Raw genomic sequence first — 23303 nt, forward strand, 5'->3', positions numbered from 1 at the left:
GCGGTGGAATGTACTGCCGCTGCTTGGTATATCTCGTCCATGATTGTTACTGAAATAGGCACTACTGTATATTCGCATTTTGGGTCTAATTCAGCATCATTTGTCATTTAGCAAAATTACAACTGCTGACGGTAACCTGCGGCAGTAGCGCACGCAGGGGGGGGGGGGTTCTGAGTACCCAGAACACCCCCCCATGAGTCTAGGTTGAAAGCTGAGGGTCCCCTCTTTCCATGGGTACAATAATTTTAAAAATCAGCCCTTGGGAACCAGAGATATCTGACTTCAAAGCAGTGCCGGGGCGCCGGGGGATGCGGTGCTATAGTTACACCTCCCCCCAATCCCCCGCAGGCTTACCTATTTCGCTGGTCCCGGCGGCTCCGTTCTTCTGCTGAGGACCACCACAAAATGGCCGCCCCCATATAGCACACAGTTCCCTGAAACTGTCTGCTGTATGGGGGCGGCCATTTTGTGGTGGTCCTCAGCAGAAGAACGAAGCCGCCGGGACCAGCGCGAAAGGTAAGGCTGCGGGGGATTGGGGGGGTTTGAATGGGCGGCGGGGGGGCGCCCAAAACGTAGCTACGCCGATGTTAACTGAGGGTATATTCCAAAAGCTGGGACTCTTCCCCTTTTATGGACACTAGTAGCTTGTCTCTAGTGTTCCCAAAACCAGAGATATCAGCCTTCCAGCAACTGGTATGTAGTTTTATATACTTATTGGCGGATTGCTCTGCCTCCTGAACTCTGATACCCTAGTACCCAGGGCTATTTTTGTGCAGGCTCCAGCAGGAACTGTGGCCCTTATTCTAGCTCACTCTTTCTGACAAAATATTTCTTAGATGGACAAAACCATGAGCACTGCAGGTGAGGCAGGTGTTACTTGTGCAGAGATAATTAGATTTGGGTGGGGTTTTACATCTGCCTCACCTGCAGTGCACATGGTTTTGTCCATCTAAGAAATATTTTGTCAGAAAGAGTGAGCTAGAATAAGGGACACAGTTCCTGCTAGAGCCTGCACAAAAATAGCCCTGCTAGTACCATTTGGTAGGTGGGATTCTCTAGGTTTTAATTCCATTAAAAGCTAAGAAATCTAGTTCCGGGAACTGGAGATATCTGCAGTCAAGCAAGCTGTCCTCCCACCAGAAAATTATGAATAATAAGCCCACTCCACTATACACCCCTCCTCTGCGTATTAAACATCCTCTACCACCCTGGAAGTTATGTATCAGGGCCACTTCATTCAGCCCAATGCCCCCTTCTCCCACCTCATCTCCCACCATCTGTGCAGTAAAGGGGTAATTAGTGGAAATTACTGATCCAGGCCCTACATGCTGAGCGGTTGATATAATACCCCCTACCACCCGTGGGACATCAATGCTTCGCCCACCCCTACCGCTGGAAGATCGGTAGGGGTCCCAATGCATTGCTATTCCCAGGGGTCTACACTGCTGTTGACGCCCCTGTATATATATATATATACATATGTGTGTGTGTGTATATATACAGTATATATATATGAATATATGTATACATATATTATTATTATTATTTATATACATTTGGTCTATCTATAATACTTTAACTGACCCGGCATATACTGGGTCACCTAAGTGTCCATCTTCGTGCTTTGCTCCGCCCCTCTGGAAACCCCCTTCTGAAAATCCTGCGTTTGCCCCTGTGCGGGAGGCCGAAAAGTACATGGCATGGTCTCCCCAAGATGCAAACGCACAATTCTTGCATTTGCATTCCTATTGTGCAAGCGCTTTGCTATATATCGAAGTGGTCATAATTAAATATGGGTTCCGGTATTTTGGGTTAAAATCTAACTCTCTCTGCACAGGTTACATCTGCTCCACCTGCAGTGCACATGGTTTTTCCCATTTTGAGCACAAATTTGTACTGCGATCAGATCTGAATAAGGGCCTATGTCCATGCCTTCCAGGAATGCTGCATCGACACCCCTGTCGTGCCTTATACTGCAGCCACATTTTATCGCAGATCTGTGATTTTTGCAGTTTTGCAAACAATGCTGAATTAGTCCCTTTATTTGCAAATATCAATAAACATGCCTGGCACAGCATATTGTCTAACTACATTATTAAGGTGTTGTCTTTCTTCTTTCATATAAGCATATGTAGGTGCAGGTAGGAATGCAGGTGGGAAGAGTCCTCCCTCCGCACCAAAATAAACATATGAAGAAAAGCATTAGAACTGCTTGTTCTAGCGCTGTACAAGCTCTTACTGGCTGCTGTTTGTAGGCTACTGAGCAGAATGTGTATATACATCATAACTGGAATATGGAGATCTTGGCGAAAGCGAACACTGGAATCACTCTGTGAAGAAATTGCTCTGCAAAAGCTTTTTGAAGAATGGGCTGAATGAGCAGATGGGTATTTGGCATGTATACCCTGAAGCTGTGCGTGCTGCTGTCTGACTGTCTGCAATGCTGAGATCACTGGGGACTCAGAGATAAGGCACGTGTGTGTAAGGAAGCATAGAAGAAAGCGAGAGGATGAAAATGAGCATCTCGGAAAAATGAGGTCATTGGGATTTTATGATTTGATGATAGTGCTAAGAGTCATTATTTCACTGAATCAATGTATACAGTGCCTTATAATGTATAAAATAATACCCAAATACGCAGGTGTGAGCACATGCTGAGGTTATGTTCAGCAACACCCTCCTACTTACCATTTATTTTTGAACGTAAGAAGAGGGAGCTCACTAATGAGTCCTCTGCTGTGATTCGTCAGTGCAGCCCACCGCACATAACTTCTTTCCGATCAGCAATCTGTGGATGTGATTCTCGCAGGACACACTAGATGGGAACTGATGCATAAGGTACAGTAAGGGTGGTCCAGGTTAATTATTACTGTGAGAATGAGGGAGTTTACGTATATGATTATCAGGGGTTTTAATAAAGAATGGCGATGATCAAAGGTGGATTTCATTAAATGGTTTACTATAGAATGTTCATGATGAAAGGGTTAATGTATAAAAAAATAGCTTGGTAATAAAACCTGAGTTTAGGCTTATATATATATATATAATCACTCATCTAGTGCATTTAATGCCCCCAATATGCCCCCACATAGAGCGCAGTGAAACTGCTGGCAGCTGCTTGTCCATGTAGGTGATGGGCTGGGAGTCAGGCACTTGGCTATAAAGTTACTGACTAGCACCACAGTCACACTCAGAGGACCAGAGGCTGCAGCTCTCACCTCCTGTCTTGTAGATTGTCATATTGTGCATTCCTCTATGGTTTTGACTAGTTCCCCTTCGCCGTGAGGACCTGAGGAGGAGGGGCGGGAAGAGGAGGAGCAAGGTCGGAACAAGGGAGCCAAACGGACCCTCGTGGGCTGGCATCGCTCACCGCGCTTTGGGCACGGTGGCTCGCTTTGCCTGCCACCTGGTTACTAAAGGCAACCAGTGGTGGCGTGGATAGTGAAGGAACAAGCCCTCCGTGCCCGAAGCGTGGCAAGTAATGCGAGCCCACGAGGGTCCGGTTAGGTTCCTTGTTCCGACCTTGCTCCTCCTCTCTGTGAAAAGGGTCTACATGCACAAGTTCGACACAAACAGTTGACACAGGCAAAACATCAACATGGCAATGGTTGCTAATGAAAAGGTTGAAATGCGGTTTTATGTCGACATGGACCCCCAATTAGTGTAATGCATACCCTCGCAGGGCTTGCCTCACGCAGCACAATTTACCATTCTAACTTGTGGGTCATAAAGCATGAAAAAGGCCAAAGAAAGAAAATAAAATTGTAAAAAAACTAATTTCGACCTTTTCATTTGTCAATGTTGACCTAGTGCATGTTGACCTTGTGCCTGTTGGCCAATAGTGGTTGACCTATTGACTGTCGACCTAGATACTGTTACCCTATCAACCAAAACCATGTATTGTCTAGGTTCCGTGTCACACATTGGGCAGTATTCAATGTGGCCGGCGAGGGGGTTAAACGGCGGGGATCGCCGAAAACAGGCGACCCTCGCCGTTTAACCCCCCGCACTGGCCGCTCAATGTATTCAACGTACCAGGGGAACCCTCGCTGTCAGATGACGGCAAGGACTCCCCCAAACAGCGAGGCTTGCGGATAATGCAGGGAGCCCACTACATTTAGCCGCAAACCTCGCTGCTTTGGTGGCTGCACAAGCCGGGTTTCCACATCGCTGCAAAAACCCTGCGGCGTGGAAACGGCGTATGCAGGGGGTCAGTTGAATACTGACTGTGCGAGCTGCGACAGCTCGCAAAAAGCATTGAATATACCCCAGTGTTGGGTATATGAAGGTAGCCTTGTTTCATAAAGGATTCTACTTATAGGGATTATGTGCCCCTATACTGCCACCAGCCCCCGCTGACATACAGTACATCTTACAGTATGGCTTTTGGCTTGTGTTATTAATGGCAGATTCCTAAACTGGCAGTTATACATGCTTTTCTAGAGACATAACCCACATTGATGGGATGGAAGCTATGATTTCCTCTGGCATGGACATATGTAAGACCAATGAATATTTGTTTCCAGTCACTGCTCATCTCATATAACTACAGGCTCCAATTGTAGAGATGTAACCTAATAATCCATCTGTCCAACATGAGTGGTACTGTAGCTCAGCCTATCATTTACCCAAATATGTGGCCAGTATTGGAATGATGTGCCAGTAACTTGTTCATTTAGGGGGCTATTTATTAAGTGGTTAAAACCCGTGATTCTGCTATTTTGCCAGAGATAGACGCTATCATTGCTTCCTGCAGTTTAGGAACAAGGGGGAAATGTAATGCTATAACCAGCGCTATATGGCACTTACAGTTATCCACAGTACGTATGAAAGTAGATAACATGCGATGTATGAAAGCAGATAACGTGCGATGTATGAAAGCAGATAACGTGCGATGTATAAAAGCAGATAATGTAGAGAAAAATCACTTTTTTTTCCTTTTTTGTATCTGCAGACCTCTAAAGATTATATACTTTTGTATGGTGACAGCATATTTTTTAGTTGTACAAGACATTCCTCACTTAACGACTGGGTTTCATTCCTACAACTCGGTCGTTAAACGAATTGGTCATTAAACGATACATAAAAAATCCATAATACAAGTACAGTACACTTCTAAATAAAGAAAAGTCATACTCCTCCTATTCTCTGACAGCGGAGACGCTGCAAAACGTGCGCAGCACGGGTCACTAAATAGTCTGGGCGGGTCATAAGTACAAATGGGGAGGCGGAACGCAAGGATGGGTTTGTACATCTGAGCAGTTGCAGTGCGGTCAATAAAAGAAGGCTGTGTCATACGTCTGAGCGGTCGATAAACAGGTAGGTTGTTAAGTGAGGAATTTCTATTTCAAAAAAACAATAAGCAGACTTTTGTGGCTTATCATATTTTTGTGTGCTATGTGTGCTTAATCACAAAGCACATTTATTCTCACATGGACAAAACCATTGTGGTAGTGATGGTGGTGGGGGGATATACATTTGCATAGAGAGTTATGATGCATACACACAGTTCGATTCCATTTTTTATTTATTTTGATTAGATTTGGCCTGTTCTGATGTTTTTTTCTACTCCTTTTCGAATTTCACTAGTGTCCATTTGATTTACTATTCGATGTGCGTTCAATTTGCACTATTCGATTTGCTATTTGGATCTAATTGAATGCAGCAGTGAACACATATTTGCATTATCTACATTACATTTGCACTAACTACTATTAGATTTCCAATAGATAGTCTTGCCTGGCAAAACTTTTTTCTACTCGACACGTGAGCATGCATTGGGATCGAATCTGCATCGAATGCTAACAAAAAGCATTGTTGTGCATTCAATTTTGAATCAATTGCTATTCAATTTTGCTTCTATAAGCAAATCACCGTGTGTACCCTCTATTAGATTTGGGTGAGTTATGCCCCTTTCAGACCGCACTTAAAAACCGGTATTTTGCCGATTTTTAACTGTTTTAAAACGGTAATCTGTGCGGTCTGAAAGGTGCAGAACCACTTTACCGTTTTACAAAAGCCGTTTTTGTAAAACGGTTAAAATGGAGGGTCCTACCCGTTTCAGACCCGGTATTTTGGCATCAAAATCGGGTCTGAAACGGTATTTAGGACCCAGCCAATGAGCTGGGTCCTAAATTCAGCGCAGTGAATATTTAATGAGCGCTCATATTCATAGCACCGGAGATGCACCGGAGACCCCCGCCGCCCCCCCCCCCCACGCGGGTTAACATCTCCTGACTCCCCCCAGCCTCCTGCTACTCACCAACGGGACGGTAATACACAGGGCTGCGGCTCTGCACTCAGCTCCTCCACCAAGGAGGAGGACACGGCCACTCAGTGAAAGAGTTCCAGCCCCTGGCACACAGCGGGACTCAGGCTTTCAGAGTCCTGGGGTAGAGCCATACAGCTGCCCTCCTCCGAGTCCCAACACTCCCTCCCCGGGCATCTGAGCTCCGGCTCCATGCCTTCCTCCTGCACCCGGCACAGATCCCTGACTCCCAGCTGGAAGAGGTAGTCGCTCTGCACCAGCAGCAGCCTCTCGTGCGGCTCCAGACGGCGGCTGCTCTCTCCGTGTAGCTGCACGTACAGTGCGCCCGGGGCCGGGGCATGGTGCAGGGGGTGCGCCGGGACGGTAACCGCCACACAGGGCTGCGACGAGGAGGACACAGTTCCAGCCCCTGGCAGTGGCACACAGCGGGGCTCAGGCAGTCAGAGCCCCGGGGTAGAGCCACGCCACTGCCCTCCTCCCAACACTCCCTCCCTGGGCATCCGAGCTCCGGCTTGCTGCCCACCCAGGCTCCCTACTCGCTCTCCGTTCTGTCCCCGCTGGAGGAGGAGGAGGAGGCGGCGGCAGTAGCAGCACCCTCAGCGCTCTGGACAAGCATCCTCCTGGCCTGAGCAGGCGGGCAGCGACCTCGCTGGCTGTTGTGTCCGATGCCCACTGCTTGTACTTCAGCAGTAGCTTCCGATCCAGGCTGCGGGAGCCGGGCCCGGGGGTGGCCGGGCTCTGGGGGGATGAGGATGCAGGAGGGGCACTGAAAACTGAACTGGCTTTGACCCTCTATTTGGAAAGTTTCCAAAAACGGGTCTGCCAGTGTAAAAAAAACGGCACTTAAACGGTAATATACCGTTTAAGAGATGCGGTGTGAAAGGGGTTTTACCTGGCAGACCCGTTTTTGGAAATGTTTTCAAATACAGGGTCAAAGCCAGTTATGCGGTCTGAAAGCAGCATTATTTAGTTTTCGTCCATTTCTGCCCCTCCTGTAGTCAGAGCCGGCCCTAGCCTAAATGACGCACTAGGCAAGATTTTGGCTGGTGCCCCCTAGCACCGCCACTAGTTCCGACTCTGACCCTGCTCCCCTTTCCAAGCACCATCAACCCTCATCATAGCAGTCATCATTTTGGTGCTCCTACCCGCAATATTTTAAATAGAAACAGTGCACACATTTGGTGTGCAGCCCAAACAGAGGTGTGTTCTTGCTGGGAAGGGGCATGGCCACACAATTTTACCCCCAATTCAAATTATGCCACACAATAGTGCAACTTTATTCACATTATATCATGCGATAGTGTCCCTTATTCACGTTACATCACAATGTAGTACCACTTTACCTTAAATATATTACTCCTCACATTCTCACATTATTCACATTATACCCTTAGAAAAAAATCCTGAGAAAATATTGTATTTTAACCACCTCCATGGCCACACTGCAACCCAGCACAAAGCAGTGTGTGCTGGGAAGAGGAGAAAAGCTGCAGCTGCTGCTGTCACTTAAGGGGAGGGGGCCCGGGGCCCCCACTGGGCCCTCCCATCAGACCTTGGGCCTGGGTAATTTGTACCCCCTACCCTTTTCTATCAGCACCCCTGATAATACCACACAGTATTGCCCCTTACACATGACACACATTATTAATGTCCTTATAACCATAATGCCCCTTACACATTATGCCAACCTTTATTAATGCCCTTCATACACATAATGACACACATAATGCCCCTTACACATATGTTGCACATTATTAATGCCCTTATACACATGACACACATAATGCCTGTTACACATATGTTGCACATTAGTAATGCCCTTATACACATGACACACATAATGCCTGTTACACATATGTTGCACATTATTAATGCATTTATACATGACACACATAATGCCCCTTACACATATGCCGAACACCCTTGCACAACCAACCCACCCACAGACAGCACTCGCACAGCCGCTAACACTGTGTCCTCTGCCTCTGCTTGGATACAGATGTTTCCTTGTCTCAATAGGCCATGCAGCTCCTGGCCAGTTCTGCTAACGTTGGGTGCCTTTTTTGATGAAAATTCGTCTTATTTGCATTGTTATAACCAGCACACGCAAGGAGTTTCCGATGATTAAAATGATATGCGGCATGCCTATATTCTGTGTGCGACTGTGGGTGTACCTGCATACGGAATGCTATGTTATAGTGATTTCCATGAATACACTATTTCATATGCAGATACAGCCTCACTCACAGACAGAACATAGGCATGCTGCATATCATTTTAATCAGCAGAAGTTGCTGATGCCCCTAGGCATTCCAAATGCCCTAGGCAATTGCCTAGTTTGCCTATGCCTAAGGCCGGCCCTGCCTGCAGTGCAACATGTTTTGCCCATTTCAGTAAAAATGTGTTTTGTAGTGAAGTCTGAATTAGGCGTGCTGCAGTGCCGGACCAACACCACCGCCTGCTCTGCAAATCTGAGCATGTGCTGCACATGGGTGGGGGGGGGGATCAGGTAATACTTGCAATAAATTAATGTGTAAGGGGCACTGCAACAGTGGGCATACTATGTAAGGGGGACTACGACATTTTGCATAATGTGTATGGGACACTACAACAGTAGGCATAATATGCATGGGGCACTACTATTGTGGCCATAATGTGTAAGGGGCACAACAACTCGGCTTTTTCCATGAGTCCACGGTATGTGCAAAAGTACTCCAGTATTTATTTGCTTAACAATTTTTCTTTACCCCTGTTTATTGTGAGGGCACCCAGGTCAGTATATTTATTACAGAGAGAGACAGTCATTTGTTGATCTATATGTATAGCTAGATAGATATTGTATATGTGTATATAGGTTCAGGGAATTTGGATCTGCGGATGGTGCTAAAAAAAAAAACATTAAAAAAGAATTTTAAAATAAATATATTACGGTTTGGCCCAATACAGGTTTCTGGTTATGTCATATTAAATGTGAAGATCCGAAACGGAGTTTCTAATTGTTCCTGCTGAAAAATATCTCTTTCCAGTGAACACAGGCTGATGTTTTCTGTCTGCTTGGAGTACATGTGACATAGATGGAGCAGGGGAGCATAGTAATTAAGAGCTTAAAACTGGCAGACCAGATGCTCACATCTTTGTGCCCACGCTCCCCTGGGCTGTTTAATCTCAGTATAAGAGTTTAATGTGCAGTTGAACTACTGTAATTTGGGAAGTTTGATGTAGAGGGCTAGGTATAGAATTACAGTTAGAAATTAGACAATGACTTTATACACATGTAGGGCAGACACAGGGGCAAAACTCCCACCCCACATTGGCACAAACCATTGTCACATTGGGTTTGAGCCAGAGTTGCACGATTTCTATCCTGCAAATACCCCATAGCCCAGCATAGACATTTGCGGGTGATTCTGAGTCATACATATCTTAAGCACATTGCACAGCACAGAAAGACTTTGCAAACTGTAAAACAAGGTTGTGTGTCGATTACAGTGATGTAGACAGATAACATAAATAAATAAGGAGGAAAAATGTGACTTAAATGAACAAGTAAGTGAATTCTCCTTGTGGGTCCTGATGAGCAGCACCTCTATCTAGCCACTTAAGATTCACCCCTACAGCTGAAAGTAATTAATTCTTTATCATTGTAACAAGTCACGGATGTTTATTCACATTAGTTAATTGACATTTCTATTTGGTCTACTGTAGAAAAGAAGATTGCAATTGGATTTTTAAATGTGAAAACAGAAATTGCTGTTATTTAATTTTACTTAATTTAATTTGTTGTCCTTTCATTTAATCTTATTTGTATTTAATTACATTTTATATGGAAGTAAATCTGTGTACACACGGTGCGATTTGCACTATAGATTTTGACTTCATAGTCAAAATCACATAGCACATAGTGCAAATCGCACCGTGCTATGCAGCACCTGATCCCGATTTGATCCTAAAGTGCAACCTCATGGCATCGGAATGTGCAGCACAGTCTATTTCTACTATATCGGAATGAGCGCCATGCTGCTCTATGCAGTATGGCCCCTGCTCCCCCTGCCATGCCGTCTCTCACATTGTGAAGCTGTGTACACACACTTCGATTTGCTTTAGATTAGATTTTCTATTAGATCTGGCATTAGATCTTTCCGTTAGATCTGTACTTTTACGTTCGATTCAATATCAATTTTTACAGTGTACACATTTGATTTACTGGATTGTATTCAATATTTCCTTGGCTGCATAGTCTATTTTTCTTTTCGATATATAGAAAAAGGAGCGTGCATCGAATCGAATGCGAGTCGAAAGGGTCCAAAAATCCATTTGATTTCAATTAGGTTTCGATTCGATTTTGCTTCTATAAGAAAAATCGAAAGGAAAACAGGGAAAAATCAAAGCGTGTGTACACAGCTTTAGTATATTTAACACTATTTGATATGGGCAATGTTTTTTTTTACTTTTTACAAATTTATGACCACCTCTCATGCTGCCCAGTAGGGGACTCAGAGTATTTTTTCTTCAGGTTTTTTTTTCAGGGTAATCCCCTGTTCTGCTGAAGTCTGGGTCGGGAAATTGAGGCAATCCAACATGTTCAAAATACTTGATACTTTGACCCCCCAAAAAATGATGGGACCAGTGATTTTTTTTTCATGCTGGATTTTTTAAGCTGCCCCAACTGTTTACAATTATTGTTTTTTTTATAATCATATATTTTTTTATTGAAAGTGTTGAAAAACAGTACAATGTCAAGTACAAAAATCAAAAGAGTAACAAATAAACAGACGAATCTCCGGGGATAGTGTAACAAGTAAACCAGAGAGTAGAGCCCCAGGGAGATTTGTACAGGGAATAAAATAAAAAGGGAGGATAAAGAAAAAGGAAGGAGAGCAAAAATAAAATGACAGATGGGTCATGCGGGGATGAAGGAAGGGGGAGTGTTGGGAGATGCAAGGGATGAGAATATGATGTAAGGGTTGGATTGTATACATACAGTTAGGCTCAAGCTAGTCCAGGGAGAGGGAGGCTTCTTGAAGAATACCATGGTTCCCATACTTTGTGGAACCTCTCCACTGTGTTATTTTGGAGGCTAGTTATATATTCCATTTTGGAGACATACCAAATTCGATTTAGTAATTCCTGATATGATGGGGGAGCAGGATTTTTCCAAGCCTTCGCGACCTGGAGTTTAGCAGCACAGGTGACGTGAAGAATCAGTTTATTAGAAGGAGTGAATACTTGATCGACTGGGGCGCACAGGAGCATTGTGGTGGGGTTTAGAGGGAGGCAATCTGGTAGAGCTGAGTTTAGGACAGATTGGACCATGACCCTAAATGGCCTAATACGTGGACCAAATGTGGAAGAAAGATCCTTTGCAACCGCATAGTCGCCAGCATGAGTTGGGAACAGAAGGGTACATAGTATGTAGGCGGGTAAGGACTAGGTACCACCTGGTGTAGATTTTGTATGAGGTTTCCTTAATAGCTACGCTAATGGAACACTTAGAGATAGTCAGACGAATCTCTTCCCATGCATCTTCTCCTAAAGAGGTCTCTAGGTCTGTTTCCCAGGCAATTTCATGGGCTTCTAAGGAGGGTTATCCAAAGTAGAATAGATGCGATATGATACCTTTATCCAGAGGTCTATGGGTACATAGACTTTCCATAGGTGTGGGGTTTCTGAGAGGGCTAGACTCAGAAAGAGAGGAGGTAACAAAACTCAGAATTTGGAGGAACTGGTAGAAAAAGGAGTGAGGAAGGTGATGTTTCTCCTGGAGCTCAGCAAAGGAGAGCAATACATTCTCGCCTAAAGCGAGTTATGCCTGCTGCGGACCAAGTAGAGGCCATTACAATTATTGTTTGAACACCAATAGGCAGATTGGCACTGTGAAATCACCCCGCTGATGTATGACCTGCATTGAGCCACTGTGTTTAAGAAACAGTAAATGTGTATGCTCAACACTAATATCAGCGACGTTATAAACACCATATTGCTACTACATATAAAATATGCAATCACCTCCAACCTTACGTGGGCTGATACCACGTCTCCGGCATAACGACCTTTTATAAATCCCCCGCCAAGTGTACATATTGCACAGGGACAGCCAGAGGATTCTGTAAGCCACCCTGCAGCTGGATAGGTTCTACTGATGATGGATGTGTAGTACATAATGCACTAATGACAGTATCCAATGGTCATATATCCAATGTCCAGAATACGGGCATCAGGATCCTGATGCTGAAAAGTATTGTATGACTAACCCTTAAACGCCCTTCAGTAGCCTAAACTTACCCCCCTGCCTCCGCAGCCTAACCCTGCCCTCCCCTCCCGCAGCATGTCCCAAACCCTTCCTCCCTCAGTCTAGCCCCCCAAAAAGCCTAACCACCCCCTCTCACAGCCTAACCCAAACCCCTTCCCATAGCATAGCCCTCCTCTCCCACCGCCTACCCCAACCCCCCACCCACACAAAGTCAAAACCTCTCTCACAGCATAACAGCATACAGCCAAATACTATCCCTCATTTGAGATGTCGACTGCATCCTTCTAACAGTAACAATCAATTTTATATTTGTCTTTTAACATCAATGTTCAAAGTATCAATAAAACTCTCCCAAACTGAAGTTAAATTGTTCTGTTTTTATCCCTTGGGTATGGATCATTGGTCAGACAGCAACTAGGTCGACAAGCATTAGGTCGACATGCATGAAGGTTGACATGCAGGAAGGTCAACATGGGTTAGGTCAACAAGGTCATTAGGTCGACATGGGAAAGGTCTACAGTCAAAACGTCAACATAGGGTTTTTTCACTTTTTTTGGTCCCAAATTTCGACACACTCGACATGGACACTGAGGTGTAGTACCGCGTCCCCTTGCATGGCTCACTGCGCTCACCATGTTTTGGGCACACCATTTTATTCTCTAACCACGCCCTAGTGGATGGTAGGGCATGAAATACCACCTGTCGGCAGATCTCGGCTAAAACAAAAAGGAAAAAAAAAACATGTCGACCTTTTGACTGTCGACCTTCCACATGTTGACCTAATGCATGTTGACCTAATGACCCTGTCGACCTAAGCCATGTCGACCTGCAGTCATGTCGACCTTCCTGCATACAGACCTTCAGTCATGTCGACCTTCATGCATGTCGACCTAGTGGTGTCGACCTAATGCTTGTAGACCTAGCGACCGTATCCCTTATTCCTTATAAAAGGAAGCCTCTACTCAATCCAAATATACTTACTAGACACTAGACCCTTGTCAGGATTCCCCTCAACAGTGTGCCAGCGTCTGTATGTATTCCCTTAGAAAACTTCCCTTATAATCTCTAGCAGTACCATGGAGATATCCCAGCACTGCCCACTCTGGTGTCAGTGGAAGGTATTTGGCTAGGTAAGTAAATGCGGGAAACAGTCACCATCGTGGCGGTCAAGATGCACACAAATAAGTGTGTGCAGTGCTGACTTATATCATTGTACTTTGCTGATGTACAGTGCACCATACACTGCACATTGTAACCTGTTGTGTGTTGCTGCACACTGCATGCTCTTTATGCTCCCCTTGCAATTGTTGCCTTCATCTAACCATAATTTTACATAAACATTGCAGGAAGAGCAGGAAACCCTGGCCTTTGAAGGTTCCGATGCTGGTTTTGCTGTTCTGTAACAATGATGTGATATCTTTCATGTCAGTGGCCAACAGTATTTCCTGAGTGTCTCTGAGAGATGTGTTCATGTTTAGTCAAAAATGAAATAACACTATGTAATGATGAAGCGGAGACGTCAGGTTTGTGTATAAACTTTAGCAACATCAAAATGTAAAATATATTTCACTGAAGTGTGGAAATCAAGTAAACAAAATCATGTATCTCCAGAAGGCAGTTGATTATAGATCCTGGTCCCTTCAATTACAGGCTACTGAGAAGATTAAAGGGTCACTTGTCACAGGAGGGAATTCATTTTGTAGCTAGACTAATGTTTTCAAGTACAATATACAGATGTTATGGTGCCTGGTTTTATTATTATTATTATTATTATTAAAATGGATATCTATCCCTAGTAAACTCAGAACGCTCAGCAAGATCACTCGGCACACACACAGTGATGTGCCAGCGCTATGTGCTGAGCGATCTGTCAAGGCCAGTGTTCTCCGCTGAGAATACTGGCCCTAGCCGGCGATTAGAGATTAATATCCAGCACCCTTGGATGATGCTACTGCCCTCCTGCCAAGGTGGTACAGCTAACTACCAGTCAACGAGGGAAGCGCACCTAAAAAAAAATCAAATTGCAAAACCGAAAACAAGACAAAAAATTGGGAGGGAGGGAATCCAGAAAACATTCCCCTTCCTCTCTGGATCTTAAATAAGCAATCTCCTCTACCAAGCTCCCTTAACAGCTATAGACTACCATCTTCAGTAGGTGATTAGCACCAAGCCAGCCCCTATCCTTGAGGTTTAAACGACCTCTTTTCATATCTATTCATTCTGTTTCTCATATGAAAGGTGGTGGTATATAATATATTGATGATCGCAGAACAAACATATACACAAAATATACACTGGGGAAGAGCTGAATTAAGCCATTGGGGGGCTCAGGACACTTGAGACAGGGGAGCCCATGCCCAGTGCTCTGGCCCTTGGTTTTGCCTGCTATGTGCCTCCTGCTGTGGTTCTCCCCAAACTCCAGTTCCTCCTTTCTGGCAGCAATTCTTCTTGTCTCCACCAGCAGCAGCAGCAGCAGCAGCAGCAGCAGCAGCAGCAGCTGGGAGAGCTAGTACTGACAGGATAGTGACAGAGTAAGGCTGGTTTCACACACTCCGGCTCGTGCCGGACGGCGAAAACCCGCACGGCTTAAAAGCCGTGCCGGGTAGCAGCCGGATCTTTCCACTGCAGTGTCCGGCTGCCGTGCCGTGGCCGTCCCGTCCTCACAGGTCAGTGTGTGCTGAGGGCGATGGAGGCCTTTCACACACACCGGTCATTTGGTGTCCGGTTTTAGATCTCCACCGCCCCCAAACTGACGTCACTTCAGTTTCTACCCTCAAATTTACACAGCACCGGCTCACGGAGCCGGTGCATGTGAAAGAGACAACTGTCAGGCAAAAAGCCGGACAAAGTGTGTCCGGCTTGTTGCCGTCCGGTTAAAACCGGAGTGTGTGAAACCAGCCTTAGGAGACAAACAGCATCCTATCCGGACAGCAATGCCAGGGCTGGGGTGGAGCAGCTCCAGCCAGGTTAGGGTTAAGAGTAGAGAGCCAGTCTAGCCCTGGTGGTGGTGACACAGAGACCAATGCAAAGTTAAATGCAATCCATTTTGCAGATGGATCTTGCATGTTTCTGCACTGTGCATGTTCTGTAGCTATACACGTTCAGGTGATTCAGAATCATACATCTCCAGTCCACTTGCTGCTTAAGGATTGTAAATAGTGTATGGGCTGCTTGCACATAGGAAATGTGCAGTGAGGACGTGCAAATGGCGTGTGGATGGTATTGTAGGCTATGCAGTAGTGTGTACACAAAGATCTGCCTTTTTATAGATGGAACTCTTCCACCAAGGATAGAGATGCAGCAAGTATGCACGGACAATAATGCTGGGGGGCAGTGCTGCTGTAAGTCTGCATACAGGTAAATGCAATTGATTTTATCCATGCACACAGTGTGGGTGTGATTAGTGATGAACCCTCCATCAGACTCTGTGAGTGAGAAAGTCTGATACATTCAAAACTAGCGATGTACCCTGGTCAGAAAGGAACTAAATTAGGTGCCTGAGTGAAATAATGTAGTTATGATAATGCTAGCAGAGAAATAAATGCGTTATGTCATAGAAAGTGCACGAATGTACAATAATTACTCTTATCTAAGGATTTAAAGGTTGGCTTACTTGGCTGGAATAGCCTGCAGTATATGTATATTTTCCAGAATCCATGGATCTTTGTAACACAATGCTGCTATCTCCTCAGCCCTGCATGAAATGAGTTTATTCAGTAGTTTCCAGCAGAGTGTGCTTACAGATATGGCTGTGGGATCAGAATGTACAAAACTGATAAGTAGAACTCAGCTACTGTGAAAAGAAACTGGCAGATTCCGTGTATTGTAGTCCACTGGCATCTTTGTAATTGAATGGCAAACAAACTACAATCCGTACATACTGTAGGGCATGATTCAGACTTGAACGCTAATGTGAGAATTTGTAGTGGACTGCAAAGAGAAAGATGTCACCCAGACTGTGTGGCATCTTCAGTGGAAGCTCTGAGGCTTCCACTAATGTGCGGCTGAGACAGGTGGAAGTGGCCATTGCTTGACTTGTGAAATTCCGCATACGCTGGTCTTCATAAAGCCCTGACTGACAAGCTGCTGCCATTTTGGGGGATAACCAAGGGTGGCATGGCCTGAAAATGGCAGCAGGTTTCAATCGGTTTTCCACTGCATATTTACTAGCCTCACTACGGAGGTGTTACAGCCTGGGTACAATCACGCTCACTCAGATGGCTGAAGAATTTCACAGTGATCCAATGCATCTTAGAAAGCAGCAGTGGTCACAGGACATCAGACACCCGCTCGTAGATAAATGTCAGTACAGACTCATTATTCGATGATCAGCTACCACTGAATGATTTCTCCTGCTAGCGGATGCATGCGAGGGGATGTTTTATCAAACACATCCCCTCGCATGGTTCTGAAGGGACTTGGCGGTGGAGGGGGGGGGGCGGCGGCCATTTGGCGGGGCAGCGTTCAGCCGCTCGATAAGCAGTGAAGGACTGCTGCTTACCAAGTGGTGTTGAATCACCCCCATAGTAAAAAACGCTATTATGCTAAGGATCCAATGTATTAATAACAGACCTGAGTCATATGACCTGAGTCATAACAGGTCTGTCAGAGATGGGCAAAATGTCCTCTAAAAATGCCAGCGTCGCTTACATTTGTTATATAAATGCAAAAAAAGGTGTTGTGTAAAAAGAGAGATATTTCCTATATAAGGTAAAGAAGTTATTATGATGAAAAAAAAAAGTTTGCTTGGCAATATTCACACCTATTTGGACAGATTCGCTTGGCACTCAAAGACTTAACATTATATTTTCTAAAATAATGTTAAAAGGGGTATTTTCACGCAATGTTTGCATTATTTTAGTATTACCTGAATGCATTAAAGGCTTTTGGCGCAGTCTTCATGGAAAAGTGGTAGGTGCGTATAATCAGCAGTGTAAGGGGAGGGGGTGTTGGCAGTGGTGGTAGCTAGGTGCTTAGTAAGAGTGTAGCGCGAGCTCCTGGCACTGAAGGGGAAGCAGGGCGCCGCACACCACTTTCACCACCCATCCAACCGCCGAATGCCATCCGCCGAGGAGGTACAGAGTCTCTGACAGCATTACAGAGACCCCGCTGTCTCCAAAAATGGCTGCCACCACAGAGAAGACACTCCTGCACCTCTAGCGTCTGTATCTTTTGCAGCGCAAGAGAGGCGCAGGATGGCTGTAATGTTATCAGCAAAGACAATGTTAACCTTGCTGCTTGCTCAGCTTGAGAAGCAAGATCTGGCGCATTTCCATAAAGACCGGACGGGGGGGGATAGAGCTCCAGTGGAGGTGAAGTACTGCCACTAACCCTAGAGGCCACTTGACAGATGAAATTACTCCTTTGTGTGCTAAAAGATGTGATATTAGAACAGATTCCTTCCAACATGACCCTCTCCAGAAGGGACAGAATGCTCTGCTCCTGGACTTCCCTCTTAATTTATGATTGCCATCACCTGTGGTGAAACACCTTTCTTACTAGTTACCCTGTTCAACACAGGTGACAGCAATCATAAAGTAAGAGGGAGCAGAGTAGTTTGTCTCTCCTGGCATATGGAGAGAGAGTTGTGAAGACAGAGATTGGAGGTAGGAGCAGATAAGGACGGGTATGGGTAAAAACCGGACCCGGACAAGACCCCAGGGGGTGTCCTGTCCGGGGCTGCCTGTGAAAACTGTCACCAGGGAGAGGAGGAGGGAAAGAATAAAGCCTCCCTGTATGGTACGGGCATGTAGCAAAAACCGTAACGGACCAGACCACAAGGAAAGCCTGTATCTCCCCTTCTCCATGTCCCTGGTGAAAGTTATCACAGGCATCCCCCCGGACAAGACACCCCCTGGACCGGACACTACAAGCTCCGGAATGCAGAGTTTAATGTCTGGTCCTCTGTCTTGATCGGGTCCGGTTTTTACTTTTTTTGCGGGGTAGAGTGTTTGAGGGGGGAAACACGGTCACAGCTCAAAGTGAAAGTAAAAAGACTGTCACAGCTCAAAAGTGAAAGTAAAACACTGTCACAGCTCAAAAGTGAAAGTACATTGCAGAAGACGTTGTGCTTTTAACTAGTCAGAATATAATTTGATTGTAAACTCATCTAGTCAACTACTATTGTATGTTACTTCTATTTTATGTTAGTGTAAGTAACTGTACGTTGTGATAACCTTCAACCCAGCATATACATCACATGCAGGCTATTTATAATAAGAATTGCTTTTAGTGAATTATGTTTAAGGCAAAGTGGAAGAATACATTTGCAATGCCATCCCTAATTACATAGCTCTTTTGTCACATGCTTACCATTCCCCTAGCCAGTGACCCTTGCTGTTATTGCTGCCTGTGAAAGATGAGCAGAGGAATGGTTGGTTGCAGGCAGGAGTAGACTGTCACAGCAACACTGGGGTGAGTAGGAGCCGGTCACTGGCTGACACTCCCCCCATCCCCAGCACCTCCCTCCCTGGCTGCAGCTGACAAACTGTTTGTGGCTTTGTACTGAGAGGAGTCGCTCACCATGCATCTGAATTAGGACATTGGGGATGATGCATTATATTATAAGGATCGCATTAATTGTCACTTGAGATGCACATGATAGGATGAAGCAATGGAGGAGTACCAGTGAGTAGCTTTCCTGGTGTACTGTGCAGTTATGTATTGTCTTGTGCTACTTTATGACCTGCTTCCCATTCATACCACTAGCAGCTGCTACTGAATTATGCAGCTTGTGATACTACGACTTTCTCACTGAATACTCACTTTCCGTTCCCACTGTGAGGTTTGGTCAGCTATACTGTTTAATTATAAGAATGTACATTGCTACTAAATAATGGGGCACTGACAAGAAGCTGGGGGTCAGACAGTGACAGTATTTCATGTTAAGATGTTGGCTGCAATGTACAAAGTAGGGAACTGAATTGATGGGCATAGCTTTGTACAGGGGACTAGATGGAGCAGGAGGCAGCATGCTGTGCATTAACATTATCACATGCTGTACTTTATTCCAGAGTAATTGCACTATGCTATTAACTATATAACATACTATGGTATTTCACCATTACCTGTCATTATTGGGAACATGTATGTCTCTCTGATATTATTATATAAACATCTATAATGATAGGTTATGTTGCATTATATTATGTGTTTATTGTTAATAATCCTCCAGTCTTCAAAATATTTGAAAGCAAAATAATAGCAGCTGGCCATACATCTACAGGTTTATTGGCAGATCTGGCTGGTTGGTACAAAATCCTGGTATTGGGTGAGATTAAATGACCGATGACCATTTGCTTTGAAATGCTGGAAAACTGATTCAGATATTACCAGGTTTTTGTTCCAACCAGCCAGATCTGACAATTCATCTGTAGATGTATGGCCAGCCCATATGTAGTCCTATCTGCCATAAGGATATTAGAGTCTCATACAAAAGATTCAAAACCATTGAGTCATATCCCAACACTAATCTGGCCATATGTTTTATTAACGGATACTAATCCCAATTTAGAATCATTGTCTAGTAGTTTCTCTTTAATTATTTGCTTGTTACACAAATGTCAGCTCTACTTTCCCTGGGCTTGGTTAATTCAAAGGTCACCTGTTAATTATCCATCTCCCTTCAGTGTCTAATCATTCATTTGTGGAATGGACTTTTTGTTCCCTGGAAGACATCCCAGATGGAAATGGTGCTGGCATTGTTGTGCTATCCAGAACCTATGGGCCAATAAGTAGATCTACTAAACATTAAATGTGATACTGTTTTTTTTTTGTTCTATTAATAATTGTGAGTTTGTTTGTAGTGAAAAAATACTTTTGTTGTAATGGGAGCTATTTTTTTGCTGTTGCTTTAAATCAGAGTGTTCGCACATGACTCTACAGGTGTCAGCGAGAGTTAAAAAAAAATTCCAGCTGAAATTGTTATCATTTCAGCTGGACATTTTTAATCTATATATTTTTTTTGTGGCAACACTTATTATTATTATTATTATTATTATTATTATTATTATTAATATATAGAACATTACTTATGCACTTTTTTTTTATTAACCATTCCCATCAGACCCTTTAACCAGTATAAATTGGTTGCTAGTGACATCCTGGCTATACTGCAGGGCCGATTTGGGGTTTTGCTAGCGATAACTAGCAATGTCATGTGTCTTGCCTGGTGGACCCAGGATTGGCAAGTGTGAATGCATGCTGGGTCCCGTTGGCAGCAATGTTGAGCTGTGTACGCATGTTTTACTGCTTACTCAGCTTAAATTCTCTTACACAAGCTGGGTATACTCCTTAAAGATGCATACACACTGTACGATATGAGCTACCGATTTTTAGTATATATAATCAAAAGTGCTAGATAACTTAGCACCTATCACACAGTGTGTATACAGCTTGCAATACCGATGCGCACCCCCACGACATCAGCATCGCAAGGAAAAAATATACTGCGCAAGTCAACTTTGACTATATTGCGTACAATCTAGTGTTCTAGTATATTCAAAATCTTAAGCTGGGTACACACTATCTGATTTTAATGAACTATATGCATGATAATGATATTACCGTTGCCATCATTTATATCGTTCAGTGTGTACCCACTATATTGTTAATGATACGTGCTTCCTCAGATCGTTACTATAACCCCAATCATCTGCACATGCAGTCCAATCCGACTCTCTCTTGTCAGTAACTGCATTGTCTGCTGGAGTCCCAGTAATGGCACTGAACAATATCGTTCTGTGTTTACACTTGGGTCATTTGTTTTCGTGGTACTGCCGCATATTCTACAATGTGTATAGACCTTTACATAGCCAAAATCTTACACAGTCAGTGTATAATGAATATCAGTGGTTTCTAGGTACTGGGGAGTTCAGGGGAAATCACATAGCCAGATATCTTCTAGTGTGTATGGGGCTTTAGATTATCTGTCCAATCTTGCCGATTGGGGTGCAAATCTGCCATTTGCTTCGAAACACTGAAAACTGAACATTCAGACAGATTGATTAAATTCATTGAATTCAAACAGTTATCTGAAAGACCATTTATGTAATTTTCTCTCACAAATTAATACTTTCTCATTCCAAGATAAATATATTGATATTTGTGGATATATCATTCTGAAGTTTTAAGCATTATATATGCAATATGTAAACATAAAGGGGACTAAAAAATAGTGTCATCGAGTGGACATGAAATCATGAAGCACTGCTTGGTAACAGCTGAAGAAAACCCTATGGGGGGTATTCAATCCCTGCTGCTATTTCCGGCGGTGGAAATAGCGGTGGGCGCCTATTCAGTGCTATCTTGGCCGACAGCATTGAAGAGGCAGATCGACAGAACAGGTCCGAATTTAAAAGCTGTCGGGTCCGTTTCGGCAATAACGGCCGTGAATTGTCGCGATCACGGCCGAAGCTCGACAATCCACAACCGTTTACGTGGACACGCCCCCTTTTTGCTGAACGCCGTCTGGAGATATGTGGTCGAGCAAACCGAAAAAGGGCCAGGGTCACAGCTGTCGGGAGGGATCGCCAGTGGTGACCCGGTATTGAATACTCCCCTATGTATTAAATCAAGGCGCATAATGAATATACTGGTAGGACTGCTGTAGTTGGCCTTGCAGTGAAATACTATTCTCCTTAACTTCAATATTTTCTACATATATTTTTTGGTTCAGCAACTTTTTGTTTCTTTTTTTAAGCAAGTTAAATTGTAATTGTATCTACATGTTCGCTGAGCGTAGAGCTCTACTCTTTGAATCCTATTCAGACAAACCGTGTTGGGTCATTGTGGTAGAAGGCTAGTATGACAGATTGGTCCTTCTTATGTTTTTCTCCCACACAGAAAGGGCCAAGTTACTAATCTGCACATTTAAATTCAACATAACTCCAGGGAATTTTTAGAACAAAAAAGCCCCATTCACCTGACACACTAGATAGTCTATTCACTGCTGAACAAGTCAGTGCTGTCTCTGCCTGCACCATCATAATGTCACAGTGGCTGTCCAGCTGCTGCTTCACTCCTAGCACACCCTGCAGTCACACACTGAAATCCAACAACAGGACAACTTCCCAATGACTGTATCCGACAAGCGGTTTCAATGCAATCGCAATTCAGGATAAAATAACACTAGTGTTTATAGTGCTGCCATAAATGAGGAAAATGCTAAACCCATGACTAACACTGGGCATCCACTATACACATATAGGGCAGATCATCAGCCAGATCTGGCTGGTTGGAATGAAAATCTAGTAATGGATGAGAGCAAATGCCAAGTGACCATTTGCTCAACACATACAAATGGCCAAACAATTGTGTGTATATATAATATCGGGAGCGAAACAGTGATGATTATATATAGCAATAGTTATGTATTCGAATATGGTTTACATGAGTTATTAGCATAAAATGTAATCTCAGTGGTGCATCAACATAAACACTGCTCTCAATTTGTATTCTGGAAAACCTACAACCACCAAACATATATCTAGTGTACATGGGTCTGTCTCTCCTTCCATTGCCGCACTCTAGCGGGAGACTGTAAGCTAATCAGTTCCACTGCTGCTTGGTTGCTACACTGAGGTTTGCGGACATCGAGTGCTCTGTTCTACCTATTGTAGGTATCAGATTTTATATCAACTCATGTGAGCCTATATTTCCATTGGCACATGGCCAGGAGAAAACCGCAATACAGCACATCTCACAGTCCTGTTGTTTCCACCTCAAAAACATTTCCAGGATGAGACCCCTTCTCACCCAGGATTTTACAAAGGCCCTCATCCACTC

General features: G+C 44.2%; 1 protein-coding gene across 2 annotated transcripts in view; it reads left to right on the plus strand.

Moving 5' to 3' along the window:
* TRIM2 (tripartite motif containing 2) overlaps window positions 1-23303 on the plus strand; it is a 121450-nt gene that overhangs the window by 19492 nt on the left and 78655 nt on the right. The window contains exon 1 of one of the 2 annotated variants that reach the window (XM_083171866.1): window positions 18973-19145. The exons of the other annotated variant lie outside the window; for it this stretch is intronic. The gene's annotated coding sequence lies outside the window, so the exon portion shown is untranslated. Of the gene's footprint in view, window positions 1-18972; window positions 19146-23303 lie in introns of those variants that run through there. 2 annotated transcript variants of the gene reach the window in all.

The sequence above is a fragment of the Crinia signifera genome, chromosome 1 (genome assembly GCF_055691185.1).
Source record: "Crinia signifera chromosome 1, ASM5569118v1, whole genome shotgun sequence".
In the NCBI taxonomy this organism is placed as follows: domain Eukaryota; kingdom Metazoa; phylum Chordata; class Amphibia; order Anura; family Myobatrachidae; genus Crinia; species Crinia signifera.